Below are 26793 nucleotides of genomic sequence, written 5' to 3' on the forward strand. Positions count from 1 at the left end.
TTAAAAAATCAAGAAATAATATGTGCAGTATACAGTAATTGGGTGCTCACCTACAGAATGTTGTGTTAAATGGATGGTGGAAGATGCTTGATTAAGTACAGTACTGCCAGTTGAGGGTAATCCATAACTCTTTAATTACTTAACAGTAAAACAAAACTTACAGTAAACGACTGTATACTGTACTGTAGTTGACTGTACACTTCTTCCAAGTCAGCTGGTTCATCAGGAATATCCATGCCAGCTGGGTCATCAGGATCATGCACTTCAACAGATTCTTCAGGCACTTCCACTGCTTCAACTCTTTTGGAAGCTTTGACAAACCGATTTTGAATTCATTCATAATGTTGATACGCTTCTCTTCCCCTTTCTAATCGTTGGCATATCTCGATTTTCTGTTTTAAAGTTAACACAACTCTCTTCCTTTTGCTTGGACCAACTTTTGGGAATTCTATAATGCAAGATGGGAAAGATAATTCACGATAAAGATGGAGAGACACACAGAAAAATGGCGGATCGGAAGAAACTACCGGCAGCGCGGGAGAGTCAGACTCCTGTTATTGAGGTGATCGGACTTCTGACAGCGCCAAGAAGCCGAGTAGTGGCAGTTTGGAGAACTACCCCCACTGACTAACTCGGCCACCGCGGGAGACTCGGACTCGGCAACATTTCCGGTTATTGAGGTGTTGTTTTCGGAGTATGAATTTTGCCAGTTTAGAGAATTCCGGATATTTAGGTGCCGTTTAAACAAGAGTTTCCTGTACCTAGCTTCTCCCTGTCTCTCCTTTGAAAAGGGGCATCGCATTTACCATCCTCCAGCATAATTTGCCTTTCCACAGTTTTGGACAATTATAATCAGATTCTCCACTATTTCATCCCTGACTATAATAGCTTTACAATATGCTTTTGTCAGATTACTAGAACAGGGACATGCTGAATTTGCACTGCTTGAAGTGCTCAGCAAAATTAAGCATGCGTTAGTCTTGGCTCAGTGGGAGCTCTCTCACCTGTGTCAGCCCTGGCTCAGTGGGAGCTCTCTCACCTGTGTCAGCCCTGGCTCAGTGGGAGCTCTCTCACCTGTGTCAGCCTCGGCTCAGTGGGAGCTCTCTCACCTGTGTCAGCCCTGGCTCAGTGGGAGCTCTCTCACCTGTGTCAGCCTCGGCTCAGTGGGAGCTCTCACCTGTGTCAGCCTTGGCTCAGTGGGAGCTCTCCCCTCAGTGGGAGCTCTCACCTGTGTCAGCCTCGGCTCAGTGGGAGCTCTCCCCTCAGTGGGAGCTCTCGCCTGTGCCAGCCTCGGCTCAGTGGGAGCTCTCCCCTCAGTGGGAGCTCTCGCCTGTGCCAGCCTCGGCTCAGTGGGAGCTCTCTCACCTGTGTCAGCCTTGGCTCAGTGGGAGCTCTCTCACCTGTGTCAGCCTCGGCTCAGTGGGAGCTCTCACCTGTGTCAGCCTTGGCTCAGTGGGAGCTCTCACCTGTGTCAGCCTTGGCTCAGTGGGAGCTCCCTCACCTGTGTCAGCCTTGGCTCAGTGGGAGCTCTCCCCTGTGCCAGCCTTGGCTCAGTGGGAGCTCTCACCTGTGTCAGCCTTGGCTCAGTGGGAGCTCTCACCTGTGTCAGCCTTGGCTCAGTGGGAGCTCTCACCTGTGTCAGCCTTGGCTCAGTGGGAGCTCTCTCACCTGTGCCAGCCTTGGCTCAGTGGGAGCTCTCACCTGTGTCAGCCTTGGCTCAGTGGGAGCTCTCACCTGTGTCAGCCTTGGCTCAGTGGGAGCTCCCTCCCCTGTGTCAGCCTCGGCTCGGTGGGAGCTCTCTCACCTGTGTCAGCCTCGGCTCAGTGGGAGCTCTCTCACCTGTGTCAGCCTCGGCTCAGTGGGAGCTCTCACACCGGTGTCAGCCTTGGCTCAGTGGGAGCTCTCTCACCTGTGTCAGCCTTGGCTCAGTGGGAGCTCCCTCCCCTGTGTCAGCCTCGGCTCGGTGGGAGCTCTCTCACCTGTGTCAGCCTCGGCTCAGTGGGAGCTCTCTCACCTGTGTCAGCCTTGGCTCAGTGGGAGCTCTCTCACCTGTGTCAGCCTCGGCTCAGTGGGAGCTCTCTCACCTGTGTCAGCCTTGGCTCAGTGGGAGCTCTCACCTGTGTCAGCCTTGGCTCAGTGGGAGCTCCCTCACCTGTGTCAGCCTCGGCTCAGTGGGAGCTCTCACACCTGTGTCAGCCTTGGCTCAGTGGGAGCTCTCTCACCTGTGCCAGCCTCGGCTCAGTGGGAGCTCTCTCACCTGTGTCAGCCTCGGCTCAGTGGGAGCTCTCTCACCTGTGTCAGCCTCGGCTCAGTGGGAGCTCTCTCACCTGTGTCAGCCTTGGCTCAGTGGGAGCTCTCTCACCTGTGTCAGCCTTGGCTCAGTGGGAGCTCTCTCACCTGTGTCAGCCTTGGCTCAGTGGGAGCTCTCTCACCTGTGTCAGCCTTGGCTCAGTGGGAGCTCTCTCACCTGTGTCAGCCTCGGCTCAGTGGGAGCTCTCACCTGTGTCAGCCTCGGCTCAGTGGGAGCTCTCACCTGTGTCAGCCTCGGCTCAGTGGGAGCTCTCACCTGTGTCAGCCTCGGCTCAGTGGGAGCTCTCTCACCTGTGTCAGCCTCGGCTCAGTGGGAGCTCTCTCACCTGTGTCAGCCTCGGCTCGGTGGGAGCTCTCACCTGTGTCAGCCTCGGCTCGGTGGGAGCTCTCTCACCTGTGTCAGCCTTGGCTCAGTGGGAGCTCTCTCACCTGTGTCAGCCTCGGCTCAGTGGGAGCTCTCACCTGTGTCAGCCTCGGCTCAGTGGGAGCTCTCACCTGTGTCAGCCTCGGCTCAGTGGGAGCTCTCACCTGTGCCAGCCTTGGCTCAGTGGGAGCTCTCTCACCTGTGCCAGCCTTGGCTCAGTGGGAGCTCCCTCCCCTGTGTCAGCCTCGGCTCAGTGGGAGCTCTCTCACCTGTGCCAGCCTTGGCTCAGTGGGAGCTCCCTCCCCTGTGTCAGCCTCGGCTCGGTGGGAGCTCTCTCACCTGTGTCAGGCTTGGCTCAGTGGGAGCTCTCGCCTGTGCCAGCCTCGGCTCAGTGGGAGCTCTCGCCTGTGCCAGCCTCGGCTCAGTGGGAGCTCTCTCACCTGTGTCAGCCTCGGCTCGGTGGGAGCTCTCTCACCTGTGTCAGGCTTGGCTCAGTGGGAGCTCTCGCCTGTGCCAGCCTCGGCTCAGTGGGAGCTCTCGCCTGTGCCAGCCTCGGCTCAGTGGGAGCTCTCTCACCTGTGTCAGCCTCGGCTCAGTGGGAGCTCTCTCACCTGTGTCAGCCTCGGCTCAGTGGGAGCTCCCTCACCTGTGTCAGCCTCGGCTCAGTGGGAGCTCTCTCACCTGTGTCAGGCTTGGCTCAGTGGGAGCTCTCTCACCTGTGTCAGCCTCGGCTCAGTGGGAGCTCTCTCACCTGTGTCAGCCTCGGCTCAGTGGGAGCTCTCTCACCTGTGTCAGGCTTGGCTCAGTGGGAGCTCTCTCACCTGTGTCAGCCTCGGCTCAGTGGGAGCTCTCTCACCTGTGTCAGCCTCGGCTCAGTGGGAGCTCTCTCACCTGTGTCAGGCTTGGCTCAGTGGGAGCTCCCTCCCCTGTGTCAGCCTCGGCTCGGTGGGAGCTCTCACCTGTGTCAGGCTTGGCTCAGTGGGAGCTCTCGCCTGTGCCAGCCTCGGCTCAGTGGGAGCTCTCGCCTGTGCCAGCCTCGGCTCAGTGGGAGCTCTCACCTGTGTCAGCCTCGGCTCAGTGGGAGCTCTCTCACCTGTGTCAGGCTTGGCTCAGTGGGAGCTCTCTCACCTGTGTCAGCCTCGGCTCAGTGGGAGCTCTCACCTGTGTCAGCCTCGGCTCAGTGGGAGCTCTCCCCTCAGTGGGAGCTCTCCCCTGTGTCAGCCTTGGCTAAATAGAAACAGGAGTAGGCCATTCGGCCCTTCGATCCTGCTTCGCCATTCAATATCATGGCTGATCCTCTATCTCAATACCATATTCCCGCTCTCTCCCCATACCCCTTGATGCCTTTTGTGTCTAGAAATCTATCTACTTCTTAAATATATTCAGGACTTGGCCTCCACAGCTGTCTGTGGTAGAGAATTCCACAGGTTCACCACCCTCTGAGTGAAGACATTTCTCCTCATCTCAGTCCTAAATGTCCTGCCCCGTATCCCGAGACTGTGACCCCTCATTCTAGACCCCCCCCCCCCCAAGCCAGGGGGAACATCCTCCCTGCATCGAATCCGTCTAGCCCTGTCAGAATTTTATATGTTTCAATGAGATCCCCTCTCATTCTTCTAAACTCTAGTGAATACAGGCCTAGTCGACCCAATCTCTCCTCATACGACAGTCCTGCCATCCCAGGAATCAGTCTGGTGAACCTTCGCTGCACTCCCTCTTTGGCAAGTATATCCTTCGGTAAGGAGACCAAAAGTGCACACAGTACTCCAGGTGTGGTCTCACTAAGGCCCTGTATAACCATAGAAAGACATCTTTGCTCCTGTACACAAATGTTCTTGCAATGAAGGCCAACATACCATTTGCCTTCCTAACTGCTTGCTGCACCTGCATGTTTGCTTTCAGTGACTGGTGTACAAGGACACCCAGGTCCCTTTGTACATCAACATTTTCCCATCTATCACCATTTAAATAATATGCTGCCTTTCTGTTTTTCCTACCGAAGTGGATAACTTCACATTTATCCACGTTATACTGCATCTGCCATGTATTTGCCCACTCACTCAACTTGTCTAAATCGCCTTGAAGCTTCTTTGCATCCTCCTCACAACTCACAGTCCCACCTAGTGTCGTGTCATCAGCAAACTTGGAAATATTACATTTGGTTCCCTCATCCAAATCATTGATACATATTGTGAATAGCTGGGGCCCAAGCACTGATCCCTGTGGTACCCCACTGGTCACCGGCTGCCACCCCGAAAAAGACCCATTTATTCCTACTCTCTGTTTCCTGTCTGTTAACCAATTTTCAATCAATGCCAGTATATTACCCCCAATCCCATGTGCTTTAATTTTGCACACTAACCTCTTATGTGGGACTTTATCGAAGGCCTTCTGAAAATCCAAATACACCACATCCACTGGCTCTCCCTTATCTAGTCTACCAGTTAAACCTACTGGAGTTTTTTGAGGATGTGTCAAACACGATTTCTCTTTCATAAATCCATGTTGACTTTGTCTAACCCCGTTGATATTTTCCAAGTGTCCTGTTATCACATCCTTTGTAATAGACTAGCATTTCCCCCAACTACTGATGTTAAGCTAACAGGTAGTTCCCTGTTTTCTCTCTCCCTTATTGTTTAAATAGTGGGGTTACATTTGCCACCCTCCAATCTGCAGGAACTGTTCCATAATCTATAGAATTTTGGAAGATGACAACCAATGCATCCACTATTTCCATGGCTACCTCTTTTAGTACTCTAAGAGACTAGGGTCCTGAATTTAAATAAAGGAGAATACGATGGTATGAGGAGCGAGTTGGGTAGGATTGATTGGGGAATGTCACTCAAAGGGTTGATGGTGGATGGGCAATGGCAAACATTCAAAGATCGCATGGATGAACTACAAAATTTGTTCATCCCAGTTTGGCATAAAAATAAAACAAAAAAGGTGACTCAACCGTGGCTAACAAGGGAAATTAGGGATAGCATAAGATCCAAGGAGAGGACATGTAAATTGGCCAGAAAAAGCAATAATCCTGAGGATTGGGAGCAGTTTAGGATTCAACAAAGGAGGACAAGGGGATTAATTAAGAAGGGGAAAATAGAATATGAGAGTAAGCTTGCAAGGAACATAAAAACTGACTGTAAAAGCTTTTATAGATATGTGAAGAGAAAAAGATTGGTGAAGTCAAGCGTAGGTCCCTTGCAGTCAGAATCAGGGGAATTTATAATGGGGAACAAAGAAATGGCAGACCAACTAAATACATATTTTGGTTCTGTCTTCACAAAGGAGGACACAAATAACCTCCCAGAGATGCCGGGGAACATAGGGGCTGATGAAAGGGTGGAACTGAAAGAAATCAGTATTTGTAGGGAAATGGTGTTAGGAAAATTGATGGGACTGAAGGCCGATAAATCCCCAGGACCTGATAATCTACATCCTAGGGTACTTAAGGAAGTGGCCCTAGAGATAGTAGATGCATTGCTGGTCATCTTCCAGAATTCGATAGACTCTGGAACAGTACCCATGGATTGGAGGGTAGCTAATGTTACCCCACTATTCAAAAAAGGTGGTAGAGAAAAAGCGGGGAATTATAGACCGGTAAGCCTGACATCGGTAGTGGGGAAAATGCTAGAGTCCATTATAAAAGATGTAATAGCAGAGCACTTGGAAAGCAGTGACAGGATCGGACAAAGTCAACATGGATTTACAAAAGGTAAATCGTGCTTGACTAATCTACTGGAATTTTTTGAGGATGTAACTGGTAAAATAGATAAGGGAGAACCGGTGGATGTGGTGTATTTGGACTTTCAGAAGGCTTTCGATAAGGTCCCGCATAAGAGATTAGCGTGCAAAATTAAGGCACATGGGATTGGGGGCAAGGTATTGACTTGGATAGAGAACTGGTTGGCGGATAGAAAGCAAAGTGTTGGAATAAATGGGTCGTTTTCCGAGTGGCAGGCAGTGACTAGTGGGGTACCGCAAGGATCGGTCCTAGGACCCCAGCTGTTCACAATATATATTAATGATCTGGACGAGGGAATTGGATGTAATATCTCCAAATTTGCAGACGACACAAAGCTGGGTGGGAGGGTATGCTGTGAGGAGGATGTCGTGAAGGTGACAGGTTGGGTGATTGGGCAGAAACATGGCAAATGCACTATAATGTGGATAAATGTGAGGTTATCCACTTTGGTGGCAAAAACAGGAAGGCAGACTATTATTTGAATGGCAATAGATTGGGAGAAGGGGAAGTGCAAAGAGACCTGGGTGTTCTTGTGCACCAGTCGCTGAAGGTAAGCATGCAGGTGCAGCAGGCGGTTAAGCAGGCAAATGGTATGTTGGCCTTTGTAGCAAGAGGGTTCGAGTACAGGAACAAGGATGTCTTGCTGCGGTTGTACAGGGCCTTGGTGAGACCGCACCTTGAGTATGGTGTGCAGTTTTGGTCGCCTTATCTGAGGAAGGATGTTCTTGCCATGGAAGGAGTGCAGCGAAGATTCACCAGGCTGATACCTGGGATGGCAGGGATGACGTATGAGGAGAGATTGTGTCGATTGGGCTTATACTCACTGGAGTTTAGAAGATTGAGAGGGGATCTCATCGAAACCTATAAAATTCTGTCAGGCCTGGACAGACTAGATGCAGGAAGGATGTTTCCGATGGCCGGGGAGTCCAGAACCAGGGGTCATAGTCTAAGGATAAGGGGTAAGCCATTTAGGACTGAAATAAGGAGGAATTTCTTCACCCAGAGAGTGATGAACCTGTGGAATTCTCTGCCACAGAGGGCGGTGGAGGCCAGTTCATTAAATATATTCAAGAAGGAGTTGGATATATTTCTTAAGGCTAAAGGGATCAAGGGATATGGGGAGAAGGCAGAGACAGGGTACTGAATTTGGATGATCAGCCATGATCTCATTGAATGGCGGAGCAGGCTCGAGGGGCCGAATGGCCTACGCCTGCTCCTATCTTCTATGTTTCTATGTTTCTATTATCAGGTCCTGAGGATTTATCAGCTTTCAGTCCCATTAATTTCTCCAGCACTTTTTTTTACTAATACTAATTTCCTTTAATTCCTCCTTCTCACAAGACCCTTGGTTCCTTAGCATTTCTGGGAAGTTATTTGTGTCCTCTTCCGTGAAGACAGAACCAAAGTATTTGTTTAATTGCTCTTCCATTTCCTTGTTCCCCATTATAAATTCTCCCGTTTCTGACTGTAAAGGACCTACATTTGTCTTCACTAATCTTTTTCCTTACATACTTGTAAAAGTTTTTACAATCTGCTTTTATGTTCCTTGCAAGTTTACTCTCATACTCTATCTTTCCCCTCCAAATCACATCAAATCAACTTTTATTGTCATTGTTAGTGCACAAGTGCATTACAATGAAATGTAGGCTTGCGGCTCCCGAGAGTGTACATTTGGATTAAGACATTTAAACATTGAACATACATTTGGCTTGTAGTATATTGACATAAATATGACCATAATAGAGTGCATTGGCAGATGTGCAGGCTTTAGAGTTTATTTGTGGAGTTCAGTAGGATGACAGCCCTGGGAAAGAAGCTGTTCCTAAATCTGGTCGTACGGGTGCGAATGCATCTGTAGCATCTCCCAGATGGTAGGAGGGCGAACAGACTGTGGCTGGGGTGGGTAGGGTCTTTGATGATGGACCGTGACCTCCGTAGACAGCGTTTCTGGTATATGTGCTCTATGGTCGGTAGCCGGGTGCCGGTAATGCGTTGGGCAGTTTTGACTACCCGCTGCAGGGCTTTCCGGTCATAGTAGCTACAGCTGCCATACCATACTGTGATACAGTTTGTCAGGATGCTCTCTATAGTGCAGCGGTAAAAGTTAGAGAGGATCAGGGGTGACAGATTACATCCCTTCAGCCTCCTTAAGAAATATAGGCGCTGCTGGGCCTTCTTCACCAGAGAGGAGGTGTTGAGGGACCAGGAGAGGTCTTCCGTGATGTGGACTCCGAGGAACTTAAAGCTGTCCACCCTTTCCACCACAGCCCCATTGATGTGGATGGGGGTGTGACTTCCGCCTTTGGACTTCCTGAAGTCCACAATGATTTCTTTTGTTTTCTTGGTTAAGGGCCAGGTTGTTATCGGCGCACCACTTCACGAGATGCTGGACCTCCTCCCTGTAGGCTGACTCATCGTTGTTGGTGATCTGGCCTACTACCGTGGTGTCATCCGCAAACTTGATGATGGTGTTGGAACCATTAACAGCCACACAGTCGTGGGTGAAGAGGGAGTAGAGGAGGGGGCTCAGCACACATCCTTGTGGGGCCCCCGTGTTCAGGGTCAGGGGGGGGAGCGCAGGTGTGGTTACCTAATTTGACAGACTGGGGTCTGTTTGTTAGGAAGTCCAGGGTCCAGTTGCAGAGGGAAGTGTTCAGGCCAAGAGTTTGGAGTTTGGTGGCCAGCTTGTTGGGGACGATAGTGTTGAATGCTGAGCTGTAGTCTATAAACAGCATTCTGATGTAGGTCTCCTTACCATCTAGGTGATTCAGTGCTGAGTGTAGAGCAGTTGTGATTGCATCCTCCGTTGATCTGTTTGCACGATAGGCAAACTGGTGTTGGTCAAGGAAGGCAGGAACACTGGCTTTGATGTGGGCTAAGACGAGTCTCTCGAAACACTTCATTATGATGGGTGTGAGTGCGACAGGTCGATAGTCGTTCAGGCACGTCACAGCCGTTTGTTTTGGCACAGGAATAATGGTAGCGGTCTTGAAGCATGTAGGGACTACTGCCTGGGCCAATGACAGATTGAAGATGGCGGTGAAGACATCAGCCAGCTGATCAGCACATTCCTTGAGTACCCGTCCAGGGATGCTATCCGGTCCAGCAGCCTTTCGTGTGTTCACTCCGCGTAGAACACCCCTTACGTCGGAGGTCGACAGAGTGAGCACCTGGTCTTCCAGGGGTGGCAAGGCTTTGGTAGCCGGCTCCATGTTGTCCCTGTCGAAGCGAGCGTAAGGAGTTGTTAAGCTCCTCCGGAAGGGAGGCATCGCTAACTGGGGGACTGGTGTTTTTGCCCTTGTAGTCAGTGATGGACTGGATGCCTTGCCACATGCGCCGGGGGTCCGAGTTGTTGCGGAAGTGATCCTCTATCCGCAGTGTCTGTTTCCTTTTGGCAGTCCTGATACCCTTTTTTAGGTTGGTCCTAGCTGCACTGTAAGCCACCGCGTTGCCAGATTTAAATGCTGCGTCGCGTGCTTTCAACAGTGAGCGGACCTCTCCGTTCATCCAGGGTTTCTGGTTGGGGTATGTCCTGATATTTTTATGGGTCGTGACGACCTCGACGCAGCTGTTGATGTAGAATAGCACTGTGGATGCGTATTCCTCGATGTCATTATGGGCAAACATGCCCCAGTCAATGCGTTCGAAGCAGTCCTGAAGCTCCGATACTGCCCCCTCTGGCCATACTTTCACTGCTCTCACTGATGTTCTCCCTCTTTTGATGAGCGGTTTGTATGCCGGGGCTAGAAGCAGGGAGAGGTGGTCAGACTTCCCAAGGTGGAGGCAGGGAATGGCCTTCAATCTCTTCATCCTTTCTTGCTGAATTCTAAACTTCTCCCAATCCTCAGGCTTGCTACTTTTTCTGGCAACTTTATATGACTCGTCTTTGGATCCAATACTATCCTTAATTTCTTTTGTTAGCCACGGTTGGGCTGCTTTTCCTTGTGTTTTTGCACCAGAAAGGAATGTATAACTGTTTCAATTCATGTATTCGTTCCTTAAATGTTAGCCATTGCCTATCCATCGTCATGCCTTTTAATGAAGCTCCCCAATCTATCACAGCCAACTCACTCCTCATACCTTCGTAGTTTCCTTTGTTTAGATTTAGGACCCTAGTTTCAGATTGGACTGCTTCACTTTCCATCTTAAATGAAGAATTCTATCATGTTATGGTCACTCTTCCCTAAATGACCCCGCACAAGATTATTAATTAACCCCTTCTCATTGCACAATACCCAATCTAGGATAGCCTGTTCCCTAGTTGGCTCCTCAACGTACTGGTCTAAAAAACCATCTCGTACACACTCCAGGAATTCATCCTCCACAGTATTATTGCTAATTTGGTTTGGCCAGTCTATATGTAGATTAAAGTCACCCATGATTACTGTAGTACCCTTGTTACATGCATCTCTAATTACCTGTTTGATGCCATCCCCTACATTACCACTACTGTTTGGAGGCCTATAGACAACTCCCACCAATGTTTTCTGCCCCTTGATGCTTCTTAGTTCCACCCAGACTGATTCTACATCTTTATTTTCTGAGCCAATATCCTTTCTCATTATTGCTCTGATTTCATCCTTTACTAACAATGCCACCCCACCTCCTTCCTTTTTGCCTGTCCTTCCTAAATAAATTGAATATCCTTGGATATTCAGCTCCCAGCCTTGGTCACCCTGCAGCCATGTCTCCGTAATCGCAATTATATTGTATCCATTTACATCTATTTGCGCTGTTAATTTGTCTACCTTATTACGAATGCTTCGTACATTCAGATACAATGCCTTTAGATTTGTCTTTTTAACATTGACATTTTTTTGTACTATGACCCTATTTGTCTTACCATTTTCTCTTACCCGGACCCTATTTGTTAGTGCACTCCTTTGTTTGCATGCTCTGTCCTTTCCTGACACAATCTGGTTATCCTTATCCCAATCACTTTCCTGCACTGCTTCCTTGTCTTTTCTCTTTAGCATTCTAGATTTCTCTTCACTGGGACCCTCCCCACCTTATTTAGTTTAAAGCCCTATCTACCGTCCTAGTTATTCAATTCGCTAGAACTCTGGTCTCAGCATGGTTCAGGTGTAGTCCGTCCCAACTGAACAGCTCTCTTTCCCCAGTACTGGTGCCAGTGCTCCATGAATCGATACCTACTTCTCCCACAACAATGTTTGAGCCACACATTCATCTCCCTGATTCTATTGTCCCTATGCCAATTTGCTCGTGGCTCTGGTAATAATCCAGAGATTATGACCTTTGTGGTTCTGCTTTTTAATCTCTCAGCAGAACCTCTTAGTCCTAGCTATGCCGTTAGTACCTACGTGAACCACGACAACTGGATCCTCCCCCTCCCCCTCCAAGTTCTTCTCCAGCCAGGAGGAGATGTCCTTTACCCTGGCACCAGGTAGGCAACATAGCCTTCGGGACTCACGTTCCTGGCTGCAGAGAACAGTATCTATCCCCCTAACTATACTGTCGCCTACTACAACCACCTTCCTTTTTACTCCTCCCACCGAGCCAGGGCTGGCACAGGTGAGGGAGCTCCCACCGAGCCAAGGCTGACACAGGTGAGAGCTCCCACTGAGCCGAGGCTGACACAGGTGAGGGAGCTCCCACCGAGCCGAGGCTGACACAGGTGAGAGAGCTCCCACTGAGCCGAGGCTGACACAGGTGAGAGCTCCCACTGAGCCGAGGCTGACACAGGTGAGAGAGCTCCCACTGAGCCAAGGCTGACACAGGTGAGAGAGCTCCCACCGAGCCGAGGCTGGCACAGGTGAGAGCTCCCACTGAGGGGAGAGCTCCCACTGAGCCAAGGCTGACACAGGTGAGAGAGCTCCCACTGAGCCAAGGCTGACACAGGTGAGGGAGCTCCCACTGAGCCAAGGCTGACACAGGTGAGGGAGCTCCCACTGAGCCGAGGCTGACACAGGTGAGGGAGCTCCCACTGAGCCGAGGCTGACACAGGTGAGGGAGCTCCCACTGAGCCGAGGCTGACACAGGTGAGAGAGCTCCCACTGAGCCAAGGCTGACACAGGTGAGGGAGCTCCCACTGAGCCGAGGCTGACACAGGTGAGAGAGCTCCCACTGAGCCGAGGCTGACACAGGTGAGGGAGCTCCCACTGAGCCGAGGCTGACACAGGTGAGAGAGCTCCCACTGAGCCAAGGCTGACACAGGTGAGAGAGCTCCCACTGAGCCGAGGCTGACACAGGCGAGAGAGCTCCCACCGAGCCGAGGCTGACACAGGTGAGGGAGCTCCCACTGAGCCGAGGCTGACACAGGTGAGAGCTCCCACTGAGCCGAGGCTGACACAGGTGAGAGCTCCCACTGAGCCGAGGCTGACACAGGTGAGAGAGCTCCCACTGAGCCAAGGCTGACACAGGTGAGAGAGCTCCCACCGAGCCGAGGCTGGCACAGGCGAGAGAGCTCCCACTGAGCCAAGGCTGGCACAGGTGAGAGAGCTCCCACTGAGCCGAGGCTGGCACAGGCGAGAGAGCTCCCACTGAGCCAAGGCTGACACAGGTGAGAGAGCTCCCACTGAGCCAAGGCTGACACAGGTGAGAGCTCCCACTGAGCCAGGGCTGGCACAGGTGAGAGAGCTCCCACTGAGCCAAGGCTGACACAGGTGAGAGAGCTCCCACTGAGCCAAGGCTGACACAGGTGAGAGAGCTCCCACTGAGCCAAGGCTGGCACAGGTGAGAGAGCTCCCACTGAGCCGAGGCTGGCACAGGCGAGAGAGCTCCCACCGAGCCGAGGCTGGCACAGGCGAGAGAGCTCCCACTGAGCCGAGGCTGGCACAGGTGAGAGAGCTCCCACTGAGCCGAGGCTGGCACAGGCGAGAGAGCTCCCACTGAGCCGAGGCTGACACAGGTGAGAGAGCTCCCACTGAGCCAAGGCTGACACAGGTGAGAGAGCTCCCACTGAGCCAAGGCTGACACAGGTGAGAGCTCCCACTGAGCCAGGGCTGGCACAGGTGAGAGAGCTCCCACTGAGCCAAGGCTGACACAGGTGAGAGAGCTCCCACTGAGCCAAGGCTGACACAGGTGAGAGAGCTCCCACTGAGCCAAGGCTGGCACAGGTGAGAGAGCTCCCACTGAGCCGAGGCTGGCACAGGCGAGAGAGCTCCCACCGAGCCGAGGCTGGCACAGGCGAGAGAGCTCCCACTGAGCCAAGGCTGGCACAGGTGAGAGAGCTCCCACTGAGCCGAGGCTGACACAGGTGTGAGAGCTCCCACTGAGCCGAGGCTGGCACAGGTGTGAGAGCTCCCACTGAGCCGAGGCTGGCACAGGCGAGAGAGCTCCCACTGAGCCGAGGCTGACACAGGCGAGAGAGCTCCCACTGAGCCGAGGCTGACACAGGTGAGAGAGCTCCCACTGAGCCAAGGCTGACACAGGTGAGAGAGCTCCCACTGAGCCAAGGCTGACACAGGTGAGAGCTCCCACTGAGCCAGGGCTGGCACAGGTGAGAGAGCTCCCACTGAGCCAAGGCTGACACAGGTGAGAGAGCTCCCACTGAGCCAAGGCTGGCACAGGTGAGAGAGCTCCCACTGAGCCGAGGCTGACACAGGTGAGAGAGCTCCCACTGAGCCAAGGCTGACACAGGTGAGAGAGCTCCCACTGAGCCAAGGCTGACACAGGTGAGAGCTCCAACTGAGCCAAGGCTGACACAGGTGAGAGAGCTCCCACTGAGCCAAGGCTGGCACAGGTGAGAGAGCTCCCACCGAGCCAAGGCTGACACAGGTGAGAGAGCTCCCACCAAGCCAAGGCTGACACAGGTGAGAGCTCCCACTGAGCCGAGGCTGACACAGGTGAGGGAGCTCCCACTGAGCCAAGGCTGACACAGGTGAGAGAGCTCCCACTGAGCCAAGGCTGACACAGGTGAGAGAGCTCCCACTGAGCCAAGGCTGACACAGGTGAGAGAGCTCCCACTGAGCCGAGGCTGACACAGGTGAGAGAGCTCCCACTGAGCCGAGGCTGACACAGGTGAGGGAGCTCCCACTGAGCCAAGGCTGACACAGGTGAGAGAGCTCCCACTGAGCCGAGGCTGACACAGGTGAGAGCTCCCACTGAGCCGAGGCTGACACAGGTGAGAGCTCCCACTGAGCCGAGGCTGACACAGGTGAGAGCTCCCACTGAGCCGAGGCTGACACAGGTGAGAGCTCCCACTGAGCCGAGGCTGACACAGGTGAGAGCTCCCACTGAGCCAAGGCTGGCACAGGTGAGAGCTCCCACTGAGCCAAGGCTGACACAGGTGTGAGAGCTCCCACTGAGCCGAGGCTGACACAGGTGAGAGCTCCCACTGAGCCAAGGCTGGCACAGGTGAGAGCTCCCACTGAGCCGAGGCTGACACAGGTGAGAGAGCTCCCACTGAGCCGAGGCTGACACAGGTGAGGGAGCTCCCACTGAGCCAGGGCTGACACAGGTGAGGGAGCTCCCACTGAGCCGAGGCTGACACAGGTGAGAGAGCTCCCACTGAGCCAGGGCTGACACAGGTGAGGGAGCTCCCACTGAGCCAAGGCTGACACAGGTGAGGGAGCTCCCACTGAGCCAAGGCTGACACAGGTGAGAGCTCCCACTGAGCCAAGGCTGACACAGGTGAGAGAGCTCCCACTGAGCCGAGGCTGACACAGGTGCGAGCTCCCACTGAGCCGAGGCTGACACAGGTGAGAGAGCTCCCACCGAGCCGAGGCTGGCACAGGCGAGAGAGCTCCCACCGAGCCGAGGCTGGCACAGGCGAGAGAGCTCCCACCGAGCCGAGGCTGGCACAGGCGAGAGAGCTCCCACCGAGCCAGGGCTGGCACAGGCGAGAGAGCTCCCACCGAGCCAGGGCTGGCACAGGTGAGAGAGCTCCCACCGAGCCAAGGCTGGCACAGGTGAGAGAGCTCCCACCGAGCCGAGGCTGGCACAGGCGAGAGAGCTCCCACCGAGCCGAGGCTGGCACAGGCGAGAGAGCTCCCACCGAGCCGAGGCTGGCACAGGCGAGAGAGCTCCCACCGAGCCAGGGCTGGCACAGGCGAGAGAGCTCCCACCGAGCCAAGGCTGGCACAGGTGAGAGAGCTCCCACCGAGCCAAGGCTGGCACAGGTGAGGGAGCTCCCACCGAGCCAAGGCTGGCACAGGTGAGAGAGCTCCCACCGAGCCAAGGCTGGCACAGGTGAGAGAGCTCCCACCGAGCCAAGGCTGGCACAGGTGAGAGAGCTCCCACCGAGCCGAGGCTGGCACAGGCGAGAGAGCTCCCACTGAGCCGAGGCTGGCACAGGTGAGAGAGCTCCCACTGAGCCGAGGCTGGCACAGGCGAGAGAGCTCCCACTGAGCCGAGGCTGGCACAGGTGAGAGAGCTCCCACCGAGCCAAGGCTGGCACAGGTGAGAGAGCTCCCACTGAGCCGAGGCTGGCACAGGTGAGAGCGTCCACCGAGCCAAGGCTGGCACAGGTGAGAGAGCTCCCACTGAGCCGAGGCTGGCACAGGTGAGAGCGTCCACCGAGCCAAGGCTGACACAGGTGAGAGCGTCCACCGAGCCAAGGCTGACACAGGTGAGAGAGCTCCCACCGAGCCAAGGCTGGCACGGGTGGGACGTTAAATCGAGGCCTCTTCTGCTTTCTCAGATGGATGGAAACATTCGAAGAGCTGGGGAGTTTTTCCGGTATCCTGGTCAACATTTATCCCTCAAGCAACATATTAAAACAGATGAACTGGTCATTTATTACTGTTTATGGGAGCTTGCGGTGTGCAAATTGGCTACTGCGTTTCTGACATAACAGTGACTACACTTCAAAAGTACTGCATTGACTGTAAAACACTTTGGGACGTCCTGAGGTTGTGGAAGGTGCTAAAGAAATGCAAGTCTTTCTTTCACTAGCTCTCAAGAATGTACTATTGATTATATTCTAGGTTTCTTTCACTACCCTTTGTTATTGGTGGATTTGTAACAGAACTCCCAGCGAACATCTGTTCAATTACTGATGCATTGATCCTTCATCCTGAAGACCAACAAATCACACCACGAGGGATTTCAGAACATTCAAAGAGAATGTGAAAGGTGAGTAACCGAAGCCAGCCTTTGATTTCTGGAAATCAGTGTTGTCAGTGCAAATCTACGCTTCCATTGCTTCCTAATACAATAAATCCATAGAGGTCAATTCTGTATTATTTTTGGGGTGTTCGTCGATAGTTTTAAGATTTAAGATTAGCAGATACATAAAAAGCGATCAATGTGGATCTAGCAACAGTTACCATCCCACAGGTTTTCCCTTCCCCAATTCTTATACTAGTTACAGATTTTTCAGAACACCTCTCTGAACAAAAAAGTGGTAAAAGATTCCTACCACTGCTAGATTTCCAGCTGTATCTGGTTGTTGCTTATTTAAAATTCATACAGGAGTAAATTTCATACATCAGCAGACTGCTCGCTCTTATCCAGGATAGGCCTGTTGTAAACAGCTAACAAGCCTCTCCCAAAGAAAACAATTCGACTGCAGTGAGCAAGTGCATTACCATGAGAAAATAAGAAACAGGAGCAGTAGGCCATTTGGCTCCGTCAGCCTGCTCCGCCATTCATGGCTGATCTTCTACCTCAACTCCACTATCCCCATATCCCTCGATTCCCTTAATATCGAAAAAATCTATCGATCTCTGTTTTGAATATACTCAACGACTGAGCCTCCACAGCCCTCTGGGGTAGAGAATTCCAAAGATTCACCACCCTCTGAGTGAAGAAATTTCTCCTCAGCTCAGTCCTAAATGGCTGACCCCTTATTCTGAGACTGTGACCCCTGGTTCTAGACTCCCCAGCCAGGGGAAACATCCTCCCTGCACCTACACTGTCAAGCCATGTAATAATTGTATATGTTTCAATGAGATCGCCTCTCATTCTTCTAAACTCTAGAGAATATAGACCCAATCTACTCAATCTCTCCTCATAGGGCAATCCCCCCATCCCAGGAACCAGTCTGGTGAACCTTCGTTGCACTCCCACTATGGCAAATATATCCTTCCTTAGGTAAGGAGACCAAAACTGTACACAATACTCCAGGTGTGGTCTCACCAGAGCCCTATATAATTGCAGTAAGATGTCTTTACTCTTATATTCAAATCCTCTTGTAATAAAGGCCAACATACCATTTCCTTTCCTAATTGCTTGCTGTACCTGCATGTTAACTTTCAGTGATTCGTGTACAAGGACACCCAGGTCCCTCTGAACACCAACATTTCACAGAAATCACAGAAATCACAGAAACCCCACAGTGCAGATAGAGGCCATTTCGGCCCATCGAGCCTGCACCGACACATATCCCACCCGATCCCCATAACCCCAACAGATATCCCACCCTATCCCTGTAACCCCACGTATTTAAGCCCCCTAACACTAAGGATCAATTTATCATAGCCAATCAACCTAACCTGCACATCTTTGGACTAGAGATCTAGAGATTTCCCAATCTCTAACCATTTAAAAAACTCTGCTTTTCTGTTTTTCCTGCCAAAGTGGATAACTTCACATTTCTCCACATTATATTCCATTTGCCATGTTCTTGCCCACTCACTTAGCTTGTCTATATCCCCTTGAAGCCTTCTTGCATCCTCCTCACAACTTAAATCCCACCCAGCTTTGTATCATCAGCAAACTTGGGTATATTACATTTGGTCCCCTCATCCAATTCATTGATGTAGATTGTGAATAGCTGAGGCCCAAGCACTGATCCTTGCGGTACTCCACTAGTTACAGCCTGCCAACCTGAAAATGAACCGTTTATTCCTACTCTCTGTTTCCTGTCCGTTAGCCAATCCTCAATCCATGCTAGTATATTACCCCCAATCCCAGGAGCCCTAATTTTGTTTAATAACCTCTGATGCAACACCTTATCAAATGCCTTCTGAAAATCCAAATACACCACATCCACTGGCTCCCCCTTATCTATTCTGCTAGTTAAAACCTCAAAAAACTCCAACAGATTCGTCAAGCACGATTTCCCTTTCATAAATCTGTGTTGACTCTGCCCAATCCTATTATTATTTTCTAAGTGCCCGGTTACCACATCCTTAATAATAGATTCTAGCATTTTCCCTACTACTGATGTCAGGCTAACTGGTCTGTAGTTCCCCGCTTTCTCTCTCTCTCCTTTCTTAAATAGTGGGGTTACTTTTGCTACCTTTCAGTCCATGGGAACAGTTCTAGAATCTATGGAATTTTGGAAAATGACAACCAATGCATCCACTATCTCTATAGCCACCTCTTTCAAAACCCTAGAATGTAGGCCATCAGATCCAAGGGATTTATCGGCTTTCAGTTCCATTAATTTCACCAATACTATTTTTTTTTATTAATACTAATTTCTTTCAGTTCCTTATTTTCACTGGAGTCTTGGTTCTCCACTATTTCCAGGAAGTTTTTTGTGTCTTCTTCCATGAAAACAGACGCAAAGTATTTGTTTAATTTCTCTGCCATTTCCTTATTCCCCATTATAATTTCTCCTGTCTCAGCCTGTAAGGGACCCACATTTACTTTCACTAATCTTTTCCTTTTTACATACCTATAGACGCTTTTACAGTCTGTTTTTATGTCTCTCGCTAGTTTACTTTCATACTCTATTTTCTCTTTATGAATTGCTTGGTCCTCCTTTGCTGAATTCTAAAATCCTCCCAATCCTCCAGCTTACTACTCTATTTGGCAACATTATAAGCCTCTTCTTTTGATCTAATACTATCTTTAACTTCTCTTGTTAGCCACGTTTGGACCACTTTTCCTGTGGGGTTTTTGTGCCTTAAAGGAATGTATATTTGTTGTAAATTATGTATTAATTCTTTAAATGCTAGCCATTACTTGTCTACTGTCATACCTTTTTAATGTAGTTTCCCAATCTACCTTAGTCAACTCGCCCCTCATACCTACAGTTTGCTTTGTTTAGATTTAAGACCCTAGTTTCAGATTTAACTAAATACTCCCAGCACAGTGCAGCCCACAGAACTAGTTTCAATTGAACTGCAGCCAGCTGATGGTTGTTAATGATCTGAACTTTGTGCTCCACTGCACATTCGACGATGTAATTACAGTACAGGGCAGGCAGGAAGTATTGACTCCAAACAACAAGTACCTGATCCAAGTGCAGAACTTCAACATACTAAACTCGATCCCACCTCTTTTGATTATATAGAACTCCTAATATAACCATGACATTAGGCGTGTTTCATCCCGAGCAAAAATAAAAAATATCCCTAATTCAGTCCTCATGTTTGCATTGCTCATAAATAATCAGTCCAGCACATGTGAATTGTGTAAAAGATGATGGGTAATTTCTTCCAACGATCATATTTCATGTAATAAAATGTTCACATTTAGATTCAACTACAGTATATATGATTCAATGGCATATGGTACAAATATCACCAAGTAATCATTTTAAAATCAGCCTTCAGAAACCTGGATTTAAGTATTCTCAGATTTAAGCTTTATATGCAATTGTCAGCATTAAATCTCATTGGAGATTTAGTTGTCTCTGTAGCTAATTGATTATCTATATATAGCCAGAGTGAGAAGACCGGAGTATCCTCGAGCAACAATAATTCAACAATTTGCACTTATATAGCTTCTTTAATGTAGAAAAATATCCCAAAGTATAATCAGACAAAAAACAGCCGCCAAGCCAAAGGAGAGGTGACTAAAATTTGGTCAAATGAAAACAATGTGCTGGAAATACTCAGCAGGTCAGGCAACATCTGTAGAGAGAAACAGAGTTAACGCTTCAACTTGATGACCTTTCGTCAGAACAACAATTTGCACTTATATAGCGCCTTTAATGTAGAAAAATATCCCGAAGTGTAATCAGAGAAAAAAAAAATCAGGCAAAATTTGTTCTGACGACAGGTCATTGACCTGAAACGTTAACTCTTGTTTCTCTCGCCACAGATATTGCCTGACCTAATGAGTATTTCCAGCATCTGCAGTATTTCGCTTTTGTAGCTTGGTCAAATAGGTGGATTTTAAGGGTCTTAAAAGTGGAGGCGCAAAAAGGTTTAGGGAGGGAATTCCAAAGTTTAGGACACAGACAGCTGAAGGCACGGCTGTCAATGGTGAGGCGAAGGGAATGGGGGATACACAAGAGGCCAGATTCAGGAACGTAGAGTTCTCAGAGGGTTGTAGGACTGGAGAAGGCTATAGAGGCCACAGTGGGATTTGAACACGCGACCTCTACCACCTAGAAGGACAAGGGCAGCAGGCGCATGGGAACACCACCACCTGCATGTTCCCCTCCAAGTCACACACCATCCGGACTTGGAAATATATCACCATTCCTTCATCTTCACTGGGTCAAAATCCTGGAACTCCCTCCCTAACAGCACTGTGGGAGTACCTTCACCACAAAGACTGCAGCGGTTCACCACCACCTCAAGGGCAATTAGGGATGGGCAATAAATGCTGGCCTTGCCAGCGACACCCACATCCTAGGAACAAATTTAAAAAAAAACGAGGATGAGTATTTTAAACTTGAGACGATAGGGAACTGGGAAACATAAGTCAGGGAGCATAGAGGTGCTGGGTGAGCAGGACTTGGTGTAGGAGAAGATCTTGGCAGCAGAGTTTTGGACAAGAGGCCGCCGAGAAGAGCAGAGATAGTTGAATCTGGAGATGACAAAGGCATGAATGAGGGTTTCAGCAGCAGATGGGCTGAGGCAGAGCGGCCATCAGGACACGGTCATTTCTTTAAAAGTATTGTATGCTTGTTTCCCATCGAGCCTTTCCCAATGGTTGCAGACTAAGCTATCAAAGTAGGGGCTGTGGGGATTGATGACTGAGGATAGCCGCCTTTTAACATGACATGTTGGCAGGAGATAGCATGAGCTTCTGGGATACCTCAACAGGGGCGATCTGCTTGGTCCCATGAAGGGGTGGGGCAGAAATCCAGTGACAGGGAGGTGGGGCTGCTTGGAAAGGGATCCAAATGCACAACTGGAGAATAGATCACCTTGCTATACTTAATAGAAGTTGTTTTTAAGCCTGCATAGGGAGCCCTCAGATTCCTATTCAGAGCTGGTTCATTTTAAGGCACTTTCATACGCTCAATATGCTTTCCTGGACACTGAACTAGTATGGAACTAATTTTTACACAGTATTAATTACAATACCATAGTCTCATTCATTCTTAGAATGTGAGCATCACTGGAAAGGCCATAATTTATTGCACATCCCTAATTGTGCTTGAGAGGTTAGTGGTGAGCCACCTTTATAACCTGCTGCAGTCCATGTGGTGAAGGCACTCCTAGGGAGTGCCAGGATTTTGACCCAGCAATGACGAAGGAAAGGCAATACATGCCCAAATTAGGACATTGGGGGTGATGCTGTTGCAGTGCACCTGCCGCCCTTGTAATTCCAGGTGGGGAGCTTGGGAAGGTGCTGTCCAAGAAACCTTGCAGACTTTCTGCACCCTGTAGATAGTAGACCCTGCAGCCACGGTGGGCCGGCGGTGGAGGAGTAGACATTTAAGGCGGTGGATGGGCAGCCAATCAAGCTGACTACATTGTCCCGGATGGTTTGAGCATGAGGTTGTGGCTGGGGGCAATCTGTGCGGTGACAACCTCCTGGCTACACTGCCTGCTGGTAAACAAACTCTCTGCTGTGAAAGTGGGCGGCGATATAAAGAGAGAAAAACCAACCAGCCCAATTTTCAACGTGTTAAAGGCGACAGGACGGATGTCCCTGCATTTGCTTGAGGCGGGGGCCGGCTCCACTCTACACGAGGGCCTAGCGCAGGCCAGTTGCCAGGGTGCCGGTTGCCAGGGTGACCGTGGCTGGGCCCGCCCTCGCCGAGCGTCACGCAACCAACACGGTGCCCGCGCGCTGCCCTTCCCCCGCTCTCTCTCTTACCGGAGCCGAGATTCCGTTTACTTATCTGTCTGATATTTCTCACCCGCCATCCGGACCCACTACTTCCCCCCACAATAGCCAAACCCCCATTTTAATTTAATTTAACTTCTCGCCGCCCCATGGCCATATCACACCGTCCTTGTATTCCGCCGCCAACACACGGTGTCACATCAGTGTCACGTTAAAAAGAACGACGAACAACAACGTAAACAAAAGAAAAAAAAAGATTCGGCCTGCAATCTGGATCCATGCGGTGTCGATACGTCCGATTACTTCGTTATAATTTGTGGAACTCTTTCGTTTTCAACCCCTCGATATCTTTCACTGCAGGGAGTGAAATGCCGGAAATGCTTGCGGTTGCCAGGGAACAGTTTCCGGCGGGGGGGGGAAATCCACGGTGACGCGTCACTGCCGCGTGCAGCGCAATAACAGCCGTGACGTCACAAAGGGGCGAGCCCTGACGAGCGGGCTTCCCTCGGGTTCACGCGCTCAAATGGTTACAGTGTGGCGGGTAGGCTTTCCAGCCTCCTCGTTCCCAGTGTAATTCAGGCAAAGCTGGGCCGGGCCGGGCCAGCGGGGAAAGCGCTGTCAGCACAGACTTTAGAGCGTCGTGCTTGATTTCTGTAGCAGGGTAACAGAAATAAGTTGCATTTTTCTTCCCCAGCATACAATAACAGTAGATCCTTCTTATCAAAGAGATTAGAATGCGGCGAGTGACTACTGTGCGTTGCAGTATGTTACAAAGCCGATTGCTATACTTTACCAGTTTTATATCTAACTCAGCCGTATTTCTGAATAATCATAGATGGATTTTTTCTATTGGTTGGCAAAAAAAAGCTTGCACTTACATAGCGCCTTTCACAACCACCGGACGTCCCAAAGCGCTTTACAGCCAATTAAGTTATTTTGAAGTGTAGACCCTGTTGTAATGTAGGAAATGTGGCAGACAATTTGCACTCAGCAAGCTCCCACAAATAGCAGTGTGATAATGACCAGATAATCTGTTTTAGTGATATCGATTTGAGGGATAAATATTGGCCCAGACGCTCGGGATAACTCCCCTGCTCTTCAAAATAGTGCCATGGGATCTTTTAGTCCACTTGAGCAAGTAAACAGTTTAACACAATTGCAAAATACTGCAGATGCTGGAAATCTGAAATAACACCAGAAAACGCTGGAAAACTCAGCAGGCCAGGCAGCATCCGTGGAGAGAGAAACAGAGTTAACGTTTCAGGTTGAAAGGTCTTCTTCGGCCTGAAACGTTAACTCTGTTTCTCTCTCCACGGATGCTGCCTGGCCTGCTGAGTATTTTCAGCATTTTCTGTTGTTGCCTCAGTTTAACATCTCATCCAAAATACAGCACCTCTGACAGTGCAGCACTCCCTCAGTATTACACTGTAGTGTCAGCCTACATTTTTGTGCTCAACTCTCTGGAGTGAGACTTGAACCCACAACCTTGTGACTCGGAGGTGAGGGTGCTACCCACTGAGACACGACTGCCACAAATAGAAGACATGATACCAAATAACGAGTTGGAATGTTTTTCTACATTAAAGGCACTATATTTAAGTAAGTTATTGTTGTAGGAGAAAACACAAAAAATTAGGGAATGATACTAAAATGGATTTGGCAGAGTAGTGAGTTAGAAACTGTCCATTCACCTTTCAGGTCATGGTTCAAAATGAACCCAGGGAATGGGATGAATACCTTTAAGCAGATGTTTCATTTGTAGCATTTGGAATTGTTTGTAAAACTTCTCATTATTGGTAACAAGCCATGCCAACCTTTTACTATTATATTTTGAAACACGACCACAGCAACATAACAAAATTATTGTAATAACAACACAACATTTAGATATAAATTCCTTAAGAATATTGCAGATAAGCAAATCATAATCTCCTTCAGACAGCAATTTGTCGATTGCTTGATTGACATCCCACATTGAGGGAGATGCTGATGGAGATGAGATGATAATCTTTCCGCTTCATAAGATTAATTAAATTCAAGGTCAGATTTGCAATCGGTAAAGTGAAATCTGGAATGTGAGGCGTAGGATCAATGAGGTCAGAACACTCTCTCCCCCATGAGTAAGTTTATAACATCGATAAGGGTGCGGTGACGTGGTGAAGAACAGAAATTTGGTGAAATTTCAGTCCCTGATATACAAACGTTTGCTCATTTGTCGCTGCACAGTTCTGGCCATCTGTATTATAGGTCACCTTAGTTCTATTCCCTTTCCATGTTGTTAACCGGACTAGACAAGTCGTGGGATTAGTATCATCCTTCGTCATTAACCCACATATCTGGCCCTTCACCTTGAATACATCACATCAGAACAGGTATTGATTTTCCTGCATCACACAACAACCCAGGTTGGGTACCTTCCATGATGCAGATTTCTGCTCATGCGCTATTAGTTTGGGTAAATGAGCCCTTTGTTCGGAAATTTCCCTGACACAAAGGGTGAAGTTTGCTCTTATCTCCATTCTGTCCCATTGGATGGATAATGATATAACTCAGATTTCAGATTGTTGAGACAAGTGGGACTTTGATCTTTATTTTGCCGTTCTTGGTTGAATACCAGCAGATGAGCTCTGAGTCTCTCAATATATCTGGAACATTGCCTCTCGTAAGGAATCCCAATGTCTGATCAATGCATAAGAGCACATGTGCTCCACATGTGGTACAAACTGTTGCTCACCCTATTTGCTGTGATCAGGTAATATTCAAGAGTTTCTGGCCAGCATAGTATTTTAATTCAGATATAGAAGAAAACAAATCTGTCTTGTGATTATACTTTCATTCAAGATCTAATTTGCTCATGGCTATATTTTCATTGAACTTCTAACAGAGCCGCCCCCCCCTTCCGTGTCGGCATTGAGACTTTTAGTGAAGCCCTACTTGATCAGAAATGTGTACATTTAAATAACCAGCTCTCTGTCTTCCCTCAGAAGGGAGTGATTGCTCTCTTGGGTATGCAGTGCAGTCAATAGTTGCAGCTTCTTTCTGCAAGTGTTCTGAGGTAGAATTGTTCTTTGTCACTAATCCAATCAGTATTAAATGCAGAAGGGTTAACATGTACAGAGATAACTTCACCACCCACCCGAGTAATCCTGATGTTGAGGTCAGGCAATCCCAACACCCTCCCCTATCTATCTGCCAGTGTCTCATTCATACAGTGTGGTATTTCCTTTAATTATTGCGGTGCCTCACCCATGGTAGTTTTGCACCCTCCATAAACCTGAGCTCATCCAAAACTCTGCTGCCCGTGTCCTAACTCGCACCAAGTCCCATTCACCCATCACCCCTGTGCTCGCTGACCTACACTGGCTCCTGGTCCAGCAACGCCTCAATTTAAAAATTCTCATTCTTGTGTTCAAATCGCTCCTTGGCTCACCTCTCCATATCTCTGTAACCTTCTCCAGCTCTACAACCCTCCGAGATCTCTGCGCTTTTCCAATTCTGGCCTCTTGAACATCCCCGATTTTAATCGCTCCACGATTGGCGGCCGTGCCTTCAGCTGCCAAGGCCCTAAGCTCTGGAATTCCCTCCCTAAACATCTCCGCCTCGCTACCTCTCTCTTTCCTCCTTTAAGTTGCTCCTTAAAACCTACCTCTTTGGCCAAGCTTTTGGTGATCTGTTCTAATGTGGCTGGTGTTTGATAATGCTCCTGTGAAGCACCTTGGGACGTTTTTACTATGTTAAAGGCGCTATATAAATGCAAGTTGGTATTGATCAAATGATCAATTTTCCCAGCTCGAATCCTATCCAGACTAACAGTAAGCCTGGGTAAGTGAGGATCGAATGGTGGCAGACCCGGAGTGACGTTAGCGGCCAAGATATTCCAGTGATTTAATATGTGTTTCCCAATTACAATCGGATTGTATGCTTTTATCACTATGTTTTTCTCTCTCTGTACTAAGTGAACCCATAAGCTATTAACCTGTTGTATTACTCACTATTTTACATTCCCTTTCTCGGAACTCTGCAAGCTACTTGCATGTAATAGAAATACTCCTGGTAATCCTGCACCACCACCATTGTCGCAGTCCCGAGAACCACGATCACCTGTAATGAAGAACAGGAAATCTCGTGTGGCTCTTCTGGAGAGCCCTGGAATGGGTTAATCTGCATCTGCCAATTTTCTGATTTCCTTCTGTCACCGCGGGGCGTGCAGTTGGTAAAATATCCACTCAAATTAAGTCCTGATACTTAAAATTTAATAATACCTTCAGCATTGCAACTTAGCAAAAGTTGTTGCCCAGTGAATATTCAAGCAGAGCTAGTCTGATACTAGAAAAACAATTAAAATCCGATTGCCTGTGGAAGTAAAGGGTTTAACTTCTCCCCATCACGGACTGTGAGCAGAGGGGGCGGGGCCAGCTTCATCGTATTAGCTCCAGACTCAAGCAGATGCCCAGTAATACTTAAAGACTCTTTGTCGAATTGAAAAGAAAACAATTGATTTTGATCTCAAATCTCATTGACGTAAAATAGTCCCGTAACTGTAACTGTT

At 49.4% G+C, this 26793-nt stretch overlaps 1 long non-coding RNA gene across 1 annotated transcript; it reads right to left on the reverse strand.

Annotated features, from left to right (window-relative positions):
• Window positions 1–110: 110 nt before the first annotated feature.
• Window positions 111–26793, reverse strand: LOC147107454 (uncharacterized). Its single transcript, XR_015080809.1, has 2 exons — window positions 26507–26793; window positions 111–448 (listed from the first exon to the last, which is right to left on the reverse strand). It is a non-coding gene; the product is annotated as an uncharacterized LOC147107454 (long non-coding RNA).

This window comes from Somniosus microcephalus, chromosome 14, assembly GCF_052327205.1.
Source record: "Somniosus microcephalus isolate GS21.2 chromosome 14, FLI_Smic_1.0, whole genome shotgun sequence".
Classification (NCBI taxonomy): domain Eukaryota; kingdom Metazoa; phylum Chordata; class Chondrichthyes; order Squaliformes; family Somniosidae; genus Somniosus; species Somniosus microcephalus.